Genomic DNA, 13,112 nt, shown 5'->3' with positions numbered 1-13,112 from the left:
TAACCTGGTATTCAGCTCATCCATGGACCGAGGATCTCCTCTGCACGGACGGTCTTGTAGTATAGCAAGGAACAATAAAGAGAAAAGAAAGGTACATCCAGCACTGGGTCCTCATAAAAAATTCTTCTTTATTGCAAATCCATAAAAACTCCAGACATAGGGTAGTCGCATACGTGTTTCAGACGTACCTTCCTTTCCTCGAGATCATATCTGGTTACGAAGTTGTCTTAGGCCTGCTTCACATGACCGTGAAAAAACGGTACCAGTGTCAGTGTTTTTGCGGTATAAAGACCTTAATAAATTACAAAGCTTCTACTATACTTTGCAATGTTCAACACTGACAGCAATTGTACACTGATGCAATCTGTGTGCTGTACATGTTTTTTACGGACCCATAGACTTGTATTGACATTTGTCATCCGTGCTATCGGAAAAAAAAAACGGACATGTGGGTACATGCTTTATGCTTGAAAAAAAGCGGATACCACAAGTCCTGGAAACACAGACGTGTGAAGGAGGCCTTATGCATGATGATTTCTGATGTGTATTCCTCGCGTATCCTTAGCCAATACGGCTATACTTATTGACATGAATGTACAGTATATATACACAGAGTCGGCAAACAGGAGAATTTGGTGATTGTCCTGTGCTTCCCCCCATAGCTTTACTCTTTCCATGGCATGAGACTTATAGATGCTCAGTCCTCTACACAAATTGTAAGTGCAGATGCGATGTGTTTAGTGTGTATTATACTTATATTGTATATGTCTGTTTATACATACTGCATATGTAGTGTGTGTGTATATATGTGTGGCGCCCCTCAGGGTTCAGTCGCCACAGAGGTACTGCACCTCACCCAGAGGTGTGGTGTCTCCTTCTCTCAGGTAAGGAGGGAGTGCTGCCCGGAACTCCAACACCTACATTCAACACTACACTGCTCCAGGCCGGCTGGAAGGGCAAGATGCATGTGCACAGTGCTGAGCCCTGTCCCTGGCTGGAGTGAGGGGAACCAGTAGTGGGTGTGGGTGGAGGAAGCAGGTTAGGGGAGCACCATAGAAGGAGGTATATAAAGGGAAGCCATCTTAGGGTGGCAGTTCAGTAGATGAGTGAGAGAGGACAGTCAGACAGGGAGCAGAGTCTCTTTAGGAGCTCTGCTCCACAAGTAGGGCCCAGTGCTAGAGGCCCAGGAGGGGAACAGAGGAGTAAGGCTCCGTTCTGTTGAAGGGATCCCAGGGGGTACGGCGAGTGCAGGACGGCACCCGTACGCCCCGAATCTGTCAGAAGACAGAGAGATCGTAGGCCGCAAGAAGGGGACCGGCCCTTGAACCAGCCGTGTTACTCCAGGTCTCGGCTGGAAAAACCGGAGGCTTCTGGCTTTCATAGTCCAGTTGCCAAAGCCTCATTCTGATCTCCGTGAGGGTCAAGCAGGTCCGGGAACTCCAGTTAGACAGGAGGGACTTCAGAGCACCCGAGCGGGACTGAGAGTGGGGAAGCGCAGGGCAGGAGGGAGAAGACCCAGCGTGAAGTCGGTCTAGAGAGGAACACAAGAAAGCGGGGTTCCGTCAGGTGCTCCTAAACTACCTGAGGAAGAGCTGAACCCCCGGTCTGGTGAACGCAGCGTGACATGGGAGGCTGACATCCGTACAGTGCACCTGTGGAACTTACATAAGAACTGTGAGTAAAGACTCGGATGACTGCACCACACTGCCTCCGTCCATTATTTCAGCTGCGCCATCTTTCCCCCTGCACTAAAACGCCCAGCGCAACTTACACTACCTACACTGCTCTGGAGCTAGCTCTTCCTGTGGAGAGCCACACCATCCCTGCTGCAGTAACACCAGCTCCAGGGGACTGCTCCGCAGCGGCGGCTCCCTTTCGCCGCATTCCAAAGGTGGCGTCACGAACACCTCGTAAAACTACAAACCCCTTACAATTAACTTTTGTTGACCGCCCTGGGCCACGGACCGGGCCAGCCACCGTGATATCCCCCACCAGCATCCATAGGCCCGGCTGCCGAGTACCCCACGGCCCTGGGGGCGCGTCATATGTGTGTGCGCCTGTGTATTTGTGTACGGTAATTCTGATGTGTGTGTGTATACAGCATATATCTTCATTTTTGTGTGTGGGAAATAGCATGTGTATATGTAGTGCAAAAGCTACAATCAGATTTTGTACTACAGCAGCATTTAAATTGGAATATAAAATATTTGTACAGAATGCACAAACTTATCAATGCCGCAACGGGCTTTAAACGGGCTTTCCAGGCATAAGGTATTGATGACTTCCCTGCAGCCTGCGGCCGTGACCAATCAGCACAGCGGTGTTGAAATTTTGCGCTAATGTCACTGATTGGTCACGGCCGGAAGCCGCGACCAATCAGCGAATCGTATTGGTGAGGACCGGGGAGTGGCGCTGCCTGTGCGGCTACTTCCACTGCGAGAAGCCAGGAGATGAGCGGCTGCTCACAGCAGAAGTATCCCGACCGGCAGCGCCACTCCCTGGTCCTCCCTTGACACCCTAGCTGCATGGAGGTCAGCGGCGCCGCCGGTCGGGGTCCTTCTGCTGCTAGCGGCCAGGAGATGAGCGTCTCGCGCCGGTCATCTCCCGGCTGCATCGCTGCTGACCTCCGTCCTGCAGATGAGCCGCTAACGGCCACCATCTTTTTCTCAAATCCCGCGGCGCTGATTGGCCGCGGCCGGACCAATGAGCGACGCGGGATTTCCTGGACAGACAGACAGACAGACGGGATAAGACGATTATATATATAGATTGCATTCATTTAAAGGAAAACCCCTTTAACTTAGGGCTCGCTCAAACCAGCATTGTACAAGTGCTATCCGATTTTTTACAAATGTTATTCAATGGGGCAAAATTGCAGCATGCTGTGATTTCAATCTGAAATAGAATGCCACTCACCCATTCAAATTTATGGGTGCGAGGAAAACATTGGACTGCACTCGGATGTCATTTGAGTGCAGTCCGATTTCCGCAGACTCACAGAATGGAGAAGATGGGGAAATGTTGTTCTCTATTTTCTCCTAACAGTGTACTCTGATTCTATCGGATCACACTAAGCTGACACTCCGATCAGAGTTTGATCTGAGTGTCATTAGCATAATCAGTCCGATTCTCTCAGATTATTCTCTCACATGGCCATCTGACCGTAGCATAAGGCCTCAGTCAGAGATCTGATTTTTCCACGTATGAGAAAAATGAACAGATTATTCTTATCAGAGAGTGATCAGGTTTTTCGCACGTGGAGAAAAAAAAAGTTTTTCCACCTTCTCTCTTCTGATAGTCCATGAAAATGGCATTCGAGTGTGGTCTGATTATTTTTCACGGACCCATAGACTTGCATTGCCGATTTTGATCTGAGGGTCAGAACAAAATCGGACATGACTCCGCAATTTCACGGACATGTGAATGGCCCTATAGACTATTGCAGGTATGAGTTCTATGCATGAAAACCATGGATAGCACTTGTATGCAAAAATCGGACATCGGAATGAGGCCAAAGAATGTAACTCACCGAAAAAGAAAAAAATTAAACAGAGAAAATAGACAACGGTATTTACTAGCACCAGATCACAATACGAGTGTACTGTAGGATGCTGCAGCCCCAATGATAAAGTGCGGAGGCAGCACAGGTGCAAAATACTGATGAAACAACCACTCACACAAAGACCATTCAAGGAGAGGGTGGCTGACTAGTATTAGAAATGCACACAGATGAGGCTCGAATAGGATGCCAGTCACACAGGTACACATGATGCACAGTGTCTAGCTTATAGCCTATTAGTAGTACCCATAATATTAGATCAGGCAGCTACCAAGGACTATGTAACTGCACCCCAAAGGGACAGGTACCCCAAGTTCCCCCAGCCAACACTAAAGGGCCCAGCTGCATCCTGCATAAGATGAAAAAAGCTCTACAGGTTTCCCTTGTTTGTATTTGGTATAGTAGTTCAGCTCCAATGTAATGAAAAAGGCTTAGCTGCAATACCACCCACAACCTGAGGAAAGATGTAGCGCTGTTTTAGAGAGAAAGAAACTGTTGTTGTTCTTTTATTATTATTTTCTAGGTTTTATATTTTTAGCAGGTTCTGGTTTTGCATTCATGAACCCTGGAAGAAGCGAGGCGAAACGGCATCGGGGTGCGAGGGTCCTCTGGTTTCTGACTGAGTCTTCATTTCCCAGAGATAATCAAATTAATTATATTTGTTGATCTAGACCTGTAACTCTGTCACAATGCTGTGTATGGCCACTTTTTGCTGCTATATAAGACTGATGTCTGTGAGTATTTAGTAGCCTTTGGCCAGAAGTTGTACTTAAGATTACATAACTAGTAGTTTATATTGAGTCACCTGTTAGAGATATGAGGATATTAGATTAAGAATTACCTATTGAATATTGTGACTAATATTTGATTTACTCTTTGGCTGTAAATGGGACAAATCTGTTCAAACTGTTACTATTTGTATTAAATATATTGATCTTTGGAGATATACAAAACTACAGTGCCCTCTAGAGGCATTTCTGCTTTTTAATTGAATTTTTTGCTTTTAATAATTATCAATAAAGATTTCTCTCACAATAATATTTATGGAAAACTTCATTTTCATTGGGACTTTAGTCCTGAGGAAGGGTAATTGATTGTAAGGTCTTTAGTGCCATAGTGACATCGTTGAATTTTGACGTTCATTTTTGGAGTATCTAATATTTGGATTCATGAATCAGAAACTGAAGTACCTAAATTGGTGAACACTGTAGTGCATGTATGATAATGTTGAGAATAAATGTCAAAGTTATAAAACTAAAGCATGACATTCTTTAAGGGAACCTGTCATATAGAAAAATGCTATTTACCTGCAGATATAGGGTTAATCTGCAAGTAAATAGCATTAAAATGCAGTCTGGCCATCACACTGAAAAATGCAGCCAGCAACAGAAAATGTACATACAGTTATATGAAAAAGTTTGGGCACCCTTATTAATCTTAAGCTTAATATTTTATAAAAATTGGTGTTTTTGCAACAGCTATTTCAGTTTGATATATGTAATAACTGTTGGACACAGTAATGTTTCTGCCTTGAAATGAGGTTTATTGTACTAACAGAAAATGTGCAATCTGCATTCAAACAAAATTTGACAGGTGCATAAGTATGGGCACCCTTATCATTTTCTTGTTTTAAATACTCCTACCTACTTTTTACTGACTTACTAAAGCCCTTTTTTTGGTTTTGTAACCTCATTGAGCTTTGAACTTCATAGCCAGGTGTATGCAATCATGAGAAAAGCTACTTAAAGTGGCCACTTGCAAGTTGTTCTCCTGTTTGAATCTCCTCTGAAGAGTGGCATCATGGGCTCCTCAAAACAACTGTCAAATGATCTGAAAACAAAGATTATTCAACATAGTTGTTCAGGGGAAGGATACAAAAAGCTGTCTCAGAGATTTAACCTGTCAGTTTCCACTGTGAGGAACATAGTAAGGAAATGGAAGAACACAGGGACAGTTCTTGTTAAGGCCAGAAGTGGCAGGCCAAGAAAAACATCAGAAAGGCAGAGAAGAAGAATGGTGAGATCAGTCAAGGACAATCCTCAGACCACCTCCAGAGAGCTGCAGCATCAACTTGCAGCAGATGGTGTCACTGTGCATCGGTCAACTATACGACGCACTTTGCACAAGGAGAAGCTGTATGGGAGAGTGATGCGAAAGAAGCCGTTTCTGCAAGCACGCCACAAACAGAGTCGGCTGAGGTATGCAAAGGCACATTTGGAGAAGCCAATTTATTTTTGGAAGAAGGTCCGGTGGACTGATGAAACCAAGATTGAGTTGTTTGGTCATACAAAAAGGCGTTATGCATGGTGGCAAAACAACACAGCATTCCAAGAAAAACACTTGCTACCCACAGTAAAATTTGGTGGAGGTTCCATCATGCTTTGGGGCTGTGTGGCCAATGCCGGCACCGGGAATCTTGTTAAAGTTGAGGGACACATGGATTCCACTCAGTATCAGCAGATTCTTGACAATAATTTTCAAGAATCAGTGATAAAGTTGAAGTTACACAGAGGATGGATCTTTCAGCAAGACAATGATCCAAAACACCGCTCCAAATCTACTCAGGCATTCATGCAGAGGAACAATTACAATGTTCTGGAATGGCCATCCCAGTCCCCAGACCTGAATATCATTTGAAGAGGGCTGTCCATGCTCGGCGACCATCAAACTTAACTGAACTGGAATTGTTTTGTAAAGAGGAATGGTCAAAAATACCTTCATCCAGGATCCAGGAACTCATTAAAAGCTACAGGAAGCGACTAGAGGCTGTTATTTTTGCAAAAGGAGGATCTACTAAATATTAATGTCACTTTTCCGGTGAGGTGCCCATACTTATGCACCTGTCTAATTTTGTTTGAATGCAGATTGCACAGTTTCTGTTAGTACAATAAACCTCATTTCAAAGCACAAACATTACTGTGTCCAACAGTTATTACATATATCAAACTGAAATAGCTGTTGCAAAAACACCAATTTTTATAAAACAATAAGCTTAAGATTAATAGGGGTGCCCAAACTTTTTCATATAACTGTATGTCCTGCTGAGAGCCACTCACTTTCAGGATAGGTTCACTTGACTGTATAAAAAAAAAATTGTTCAGAGTTTTGTAAACAGGTTACTTGGATACAACAGTGTAGACAATGAGGAGACGGTGGAACTTAACCAACACTATTTGACTAACACAGAAAGAGAAATTTATATATATAATATATACACACATATACCACCCAGTGGTGTAGGAGCAGATAGGGGTGGGTCTCTGGGCATAGGTAGGAGCCCATTGGTTGCTAGTCACCTGGGCTCACACATAGAGGGAGGTATAAAAGGTGGGCACCATCTTAGAACAGTGTTCAGTCCGGGGAGTCAGTTCAGAGAGGAGTTCAGCCAGAGAGGGCTGGCAGGGAGCTGTGGCTCAGTCTGGGTCCAGCTCCAGAGGCAGGCCTGGAGTGGAGGCCAGGAACAGCAGAAAGAGAGAGGAGAAGGAACGGAAAGGAAAGTAAGAAAGGAACTGGAACAGAGGAGAAAGGAAGCAAGGAACACAGAGAAAGGCCCAGAGACACGAGGACAGAAGGAACCCCATATGCCCAGAGGAGATACAGGGTGAAGGGTTGGCAGAGCAGGGTACCGGAACCCAAATTGGTGGAGGCAACTAATCCTCAGCCAAAACCGGAGGTTGTGACCACATCTTGGTGCGACCCCTCACTACATCCACCAGAAAGGCATACCGTATAGGGTCAGGGAAACCGGAGAAAGGTTTCGCCAACAGAAGGCCCGAGGGAGCTGGACAAAGGTGGGTCACTGGTGGGGACAGCCAGAAAAAGGAAAGAGAAGGGAGTTCTGTGCCACGCTCTGGAATTGCCTGGGAGTTGGTCGAGTCCCTTGCCTGGTGGACGCAGCACGGCTTGGGCAGTCACCGCCGGTACCGAGGTGACTAGGACGAGTAAAGAACTGTGAGTAAAGCATTGAAAACGGCAACTGTACGTCTCTGTGGTTCCTCGCCGCACCAGCACCATTAGTACTGGGACCCTCACACCATCACTCCCATCATCTCTCACACCAGCTGCCCTGAGGCAATACTCCTCCCGTGGGGAGTTATCCCATTCTTGGCTGCGCATACAACATCAGCCTCAGCGGTCGGCAGCGCAGCGGCGGTCCCCACTGACCGCAATCCACGGGTGGCGTAGTCGGACAATTACAATACAAATAGACTGCCACTGGTTTGACCACCCTGGGCACGGACCGGGTCACCGCCACACGGAGACTACAACCCCCAGCGTCCTACAACAGGCCCGGTTCCGGGTTCCCAGCACAGGCCCAGGGGGCGAGTCACATACACACGTAAGCACTATATTGGGGTATCAGTAGCAAGGTCAACACAGTATATTATGACAATACTTGTTCAACGTCCTATTTCTCTACACTGTCCTTATTATCTAGCAGTTAAATGACGGTTGATGAGTAATGCTTAGCCTTTATGTCTCTGCTTAACGGGCGTTACTCTCAGTACTAGGCCTTTCCCGGTCCTGCTAGGTCGCAAGTCCTAGATGTTTGAGTCACTGGCCATTTTTGTTCCTGGACGCACGGCCCCAGCCCATACCCTGTATCGTAAAGATACGCTAGAAGGAACAGCCCACAGGAACGGTCCTCTGCTACAGCCGGATCATCTCCAGGGCCTTGCTCGGATCTGGTCACAGTCTTCTACTGGCACGGTTTACGGTCTTTACTCTCAGCTCAGGCCTTCTCCGGGATCTGACCACCCTTTGACCCTTCTGTGGAAATGGTGGCTGTAAGCCCACTTTGTGGGTACACTACCCGCCTGGCGCCAACTCTCCCTTTCTTGGCCTGGTCAGGCCTTTTATAATTAGTAACTGTGACACAGGTGTCACCTGACCTGGTGTCGCCTTTAATCTCTTTCCCAGGAACATGCACTTTCACTCTTGGGGTGCCTACTACTATAATTCTCTGTTTACTTTTAATTTCGCCTTTGACCAGCAGATGGCGGTGTTCATTTGCAGTCACTCAGTTAGGCATCAACTATACTCGTCCACCTCCTTACAGTTTCATCTAGAAAGGTGAGGTGATTTGTTTTCTCACTTCTCATCTGTATACAATCCGTTTTTTACAGCAGCAGCTTTTAATCATTTACAAAACCATTTACAGTTTCCTATGTTATATAATTACAATGTATCCGTAAAAATTGGATGCTATACTGTGGCATCTGATTTTTTACTTGCACCCATAGACTTGAGTTGGTGACTCATCCGATTTCCGGTTGAAAATCGTGCATGCTGTGATTTTAATTCACATATAGATTCAGTCAGTGAAAAAAAAAGATGTTCATCTGCACGGCCACATTAAATAACATTGGTCTGTGTGCAATCCAATTTTTTGACGGATATCACTCGGACCGAAAATACAGTTTGAGTGCACAAGCGTGCTCAAAGTGGCTACAGTCACTGCCCAGTACACCGTGAGAGGCATCCATTTCCCCAAAATGGAATAGGTGCACTCAGTAGCATCAGCGGTATCAGACCTCACTAAGTCATCTAGATCCTTCATGGACATGTTGGGTCATTTAGTCCCACAGGCTCCACTAATTCCCTTGGATTGTGAAGAAACATTTTCCTCAAGAAGATCTCGTGACAGATACCATGAACAGTTTAAGTCTGACTGCTCCAACCAACCTTCAGAATTGAAACTTTCATACAGTACCAAGGACTTCTCTGGGGGAAATATTCTCTAGTTAGATACTGAATTGGGTGAGGTCCAACAGCTGAGATACCCCCACCAATCCCAAGAATTTATAGTCCAAAGTCCCCTGCTTAAATATAGTGCTAGTGCAAGTGCCACTGCTATAGACAGTGCCGCCATCTGAGCATTACTGCCCTTACTGCTGTATGAGGCCCGGTGAACAGCAGTAAAGAGCAGGGGCCCAGTCCGGGGCCCCCCTCTTGTGCTTTTGCTCAGCGGGACCTGGGGTATCACATGCTGGCGTGCCGGCGCTGTTCATGACAACGCAGGGAGCTTCTGCCTTAGAGCTCTCACGGCCAAATGGTGGTGCAGCTACAAGGGAGTCCCTCTGCCTCCTCTGTGAAGCGCTCGAGCTGGCGCGTAGCCGATGGCATCATCGCATACTCTCCGGTATCGAACACCAAGTTGCCAGTCTGGAAGTGGAGCTGTGGCTGCAGGGATCGTATGAGAAGCAAGTATGAAAACCTTTTTTTTTTAAATAGGATTAATTAAGGGGTAGTGGGGGTGGAAAGAGCATATAATGAACTGGGAGTAGGGAGACCACATGATGAACGGGGAGTGGGGAGAGCACATGATGAACTAGGAGTTGAGGGGGGAGAGCAAATGAAGAATGGGGGTTGGAGAGAGCAAATTACTGGGACTGGGGGGGGGTGGGGAGAGCATATAATGAATTGAGGGTGGGGACAAAAAATGATGATGAATTGGGGTGGGTGAGTAAATGATGATGGAGTGGGGGTGGGAGACAAAGAGGACATGACAAAATGAATTGGGACAGAGGTGGGCGTTGAGGTTGGCGGAGTGTGATTGGTAATGAATTGGGGGAAAGAGTACAGGTTCTAATTAATGTATATATTTATTAGGTGGGAAAGTGGCTATTTATAGTTAGTGGGGGCGCAGTGGTGGATTACAATATACATTTGGAATGGTGGGTTGCATAATAATTAATTATATATTAATGGTGGGTTCATGTCTGTATTCAGCTGTGTAGTGTAGGAGTTGGGAAATGTGCTCTAGATAACTGTGTTATTTTATGCAGAGAAGAGTTCTGGCTGGAAGAAGTGATGGCGTTCTGCACTGGATGAAGGAGAAAAGCAAAGATGAAGGACTTCAACTAGAGACGTCACTAGTGAGTCAGTGTGTTATCTGTACACTGACACTATACACTGTATACTATGTACAAAGCTTCTGTGTATAATATCACTGATGATCACTGTATTACCTGTACACTATATACAGAGCTCCTGTTTATAATGTCAACGGTGATCCCTGTATTACCTGTACCCCATATACAGAGCTCCTGTGTATAATGTCACTGGTGATCATTGGATTACCTGTACACTATATTCAAAGCTCCTGTGTATGTCACTGATGATCCCTGTATTTGCTATACACTGACACTATATAGAGCTCCTGTCTATGTCACTGGTGATCATTGTATTACCTGTACACTGACACTAAACACAGAGCTCCTACTTATAATGTCACTGATAATCACTGTATCACCTGTACACTAACACTATATACAGAGCTCCTGTGTATAATGGCACTTATGGTAATATTAGTATTGTGTTTTATTTATTAATGATCAGTATTGTAGAATTTGGTCACTATGTGATGGTAATATGTGGTCTGGTCATAGTGTGTCAGTATTTGTTCCTTTGTATGTAGTATTATTCAGTCAGTATGTGGTGGTAATATGTGGTCTAGTCATATTGTGGCGGTATTTATTCCTTGAATGTGGTATTATTCGGTCACTATGTGGTGGTAATATATGGTCTGGTCATGGTGTGGTGGCATTTGTTCCTTGTATGTGGTATTATTCGGTCACTATGTGGTGGTAATATGTGGTCCGGCCATGGTGTGACGATATTTGTCTCTTGTATGTGATATTATTGATCATTTTAAAAAATGTATGTGATATATTCTCTTAAAGAAAAATAAATACAAATATACCTAAAAAGAGTACTGGATATTTTAAGAAATGTTTAACAGGTTAGAGCAGAGTAGGGCTTGGCCAGAAGAGTCTCCTTGTCGTGGTGGCGGCTTAAAAAATCTTTTGGCCAAAGTGAAAGCTGCTGGCTATGTATGTGATCTGATGATTGATGGGAACTGTTAATGTGTGATTGGTGAGGACGTGGTGCAGAAGTGGCGTTTTTCCAAGAGAGGGAGGTGGGACTGTGGAAGGTTCTAGGGGTGGAGGCAGAGCTGGGTGGAGCCTGGGCGGAGTCTGAAGGGGGCCCTGAAATTCCTGGTGGCAGCCCTGGCTATAGAAGGTGAATGGAGCAGTCATTGCACGTTCTGTTAATGGGACATCACTATTAATGCATTAAATAATGAGCAGGCAATCACCTAGTAACTATCATAATTTACATATACATATTTGGTTTCAAAATATAGCATGCAGTATAGAAGATAAACTTAACAACATAGTACTACAAAGAAAAAACAAAAGACAAAGTAAATGCTTGATTTTTAAGTTGAAAACAATCCCAGAAAATATTTTGCAGCAGGGATATATTGAAGAACCTATTGATAGTATGATTTGTGGTACTATCCTCTCTGCAGTTAAAATAAGGAGAATCCGATAAGGAGTCAGAAAGGTCAAAAATTGGAGTGAGGAGAGAATTAAAAGAATAAATACAAAGCAATTAAGCTACGTTCACACAGATTTTTTATGTTTATCTTTCAGGTTGTGGATTGTGATAGCTTTTTTGTAAAGTGCATTTTTTCTGCTTCTATTAAATCAGTAGTCAAATTTAGAGCATTGTTTTTCAAGCAGAAATGCTTCAAGAACAACTATTTTGCTCCCTTTTTCTATGCTGAAATAAATAAAAAAAAAAAGCACCATGTGCAATAAACATTGTAAGCTAAATCATAGCGTACTTTCACATGGATTTTTAATGTGGATTGCGGAGCTGAATCCACTCGTTCACAGAAAAAAAACTTTTATGAACACCCCCTTAGGAAGTCACTGGTTCCAGGCACCACCTGAAGGTGAAGAGATGGGTGAGGGTAAGGGTTCGTTCACACGTCTGATTTTCTGAGATGCGTACTATCCGTGGTTTTTATGGTTAGCACTTGCATCTATGATATTCTTTGGTGCTTTTCACGTCTGATTTTTTCCTCGGACCGTGTGGTCTGCGTAAAATCATGTTTGAGACATGTTTGATTTTGATTCAAGCATTGGATTAAAACCAGCAATGCAAGTCTATGGAAAAAAAAAATCGGACCGCATCCAAGTGCGGTATGATTTTCACGGGCTGTCAGAAAGGAGAAGGTGAAGAAACTTTTTTTTTTCTCCACCTTCTAGAAAAATGAATAAGACTAGGACCAAACTCTTATACGAATTATCAGTCAGTTTTTCTCGTACGTGGAAAATACTAACAGCTTAATGAGGCCTAAATGGGAGGAAAAGGTTAGGACAAACAATGCAACAATGTACAGGATAAACAGACACAACTGATAAAGCATTAAGAGACAAACTAAATGACAACACACCTACCTTCAAGGCAGACACACAGTCAAGTCGGTGGCAGAGAATATAAGCCTAAGAGCCCGCCTACAAATACAGTCATAAACCTTCCCAATAATATTTTCTTTGCATTCCTCTGCCCTACTTCCTCATATGAAAACATGCAAATACATTTCATCATTCATACGTTTGTTGCAATGTGATTATAAATGGCTCTCTGTGAAACTTTAAGCACACACTACAATTTTCTAGTAGTGGAACCTTACAACCACCCAGAATCGATTGTTATCGTCACTTTGTGTTGATTGTTTTTCAAAAATGTTTGGTAT

General features: G+C 44.3%; 1 protein-coding gene across 1 annotated transcript in view; it reads right to left on the bottom strand.

The window, feature by feature from the left end:
• LOC141264939 (sterile alpha motif domain-containing protein 9-like) overlaps positions 1-12,852 on the bottom strand; it is a 35,236-nt gene extending 22,384 nt beyond the window's left edge. The window contains 1 exon segment of the mRNA XM_073677372.1: positions 12,814-12,852. The gene's annotated coding sequence lies outside the window, so the exon portion shown is untranslated.
• Between the last annotated feature and the right edge of the window lie 260 nt (positions 12,853-13,112).

The sequence above is a fragment of the Phyllobates terribilis genome, unplaced genomic scaffold (genome assembly GCF_046119375.1).
Source record: "Phyllobates terribilis strain yellow unplaced genomic scaffold, ASM4611937v1 Scaffold_4__5_contigs__length_816908805, whole genome shotgun sequence".
In the NCBI taxonomy this organism is placed as follows: domain Eukaryota; kingdom Metazoa; phylum Chordata; class Amphibia; order Anura; family Dendrobatidae; genus Phyllobates; species Phyllobates terribilis.
This window is presented reverse-complemented; position numbering and strand designations above follow the sequence as displayed.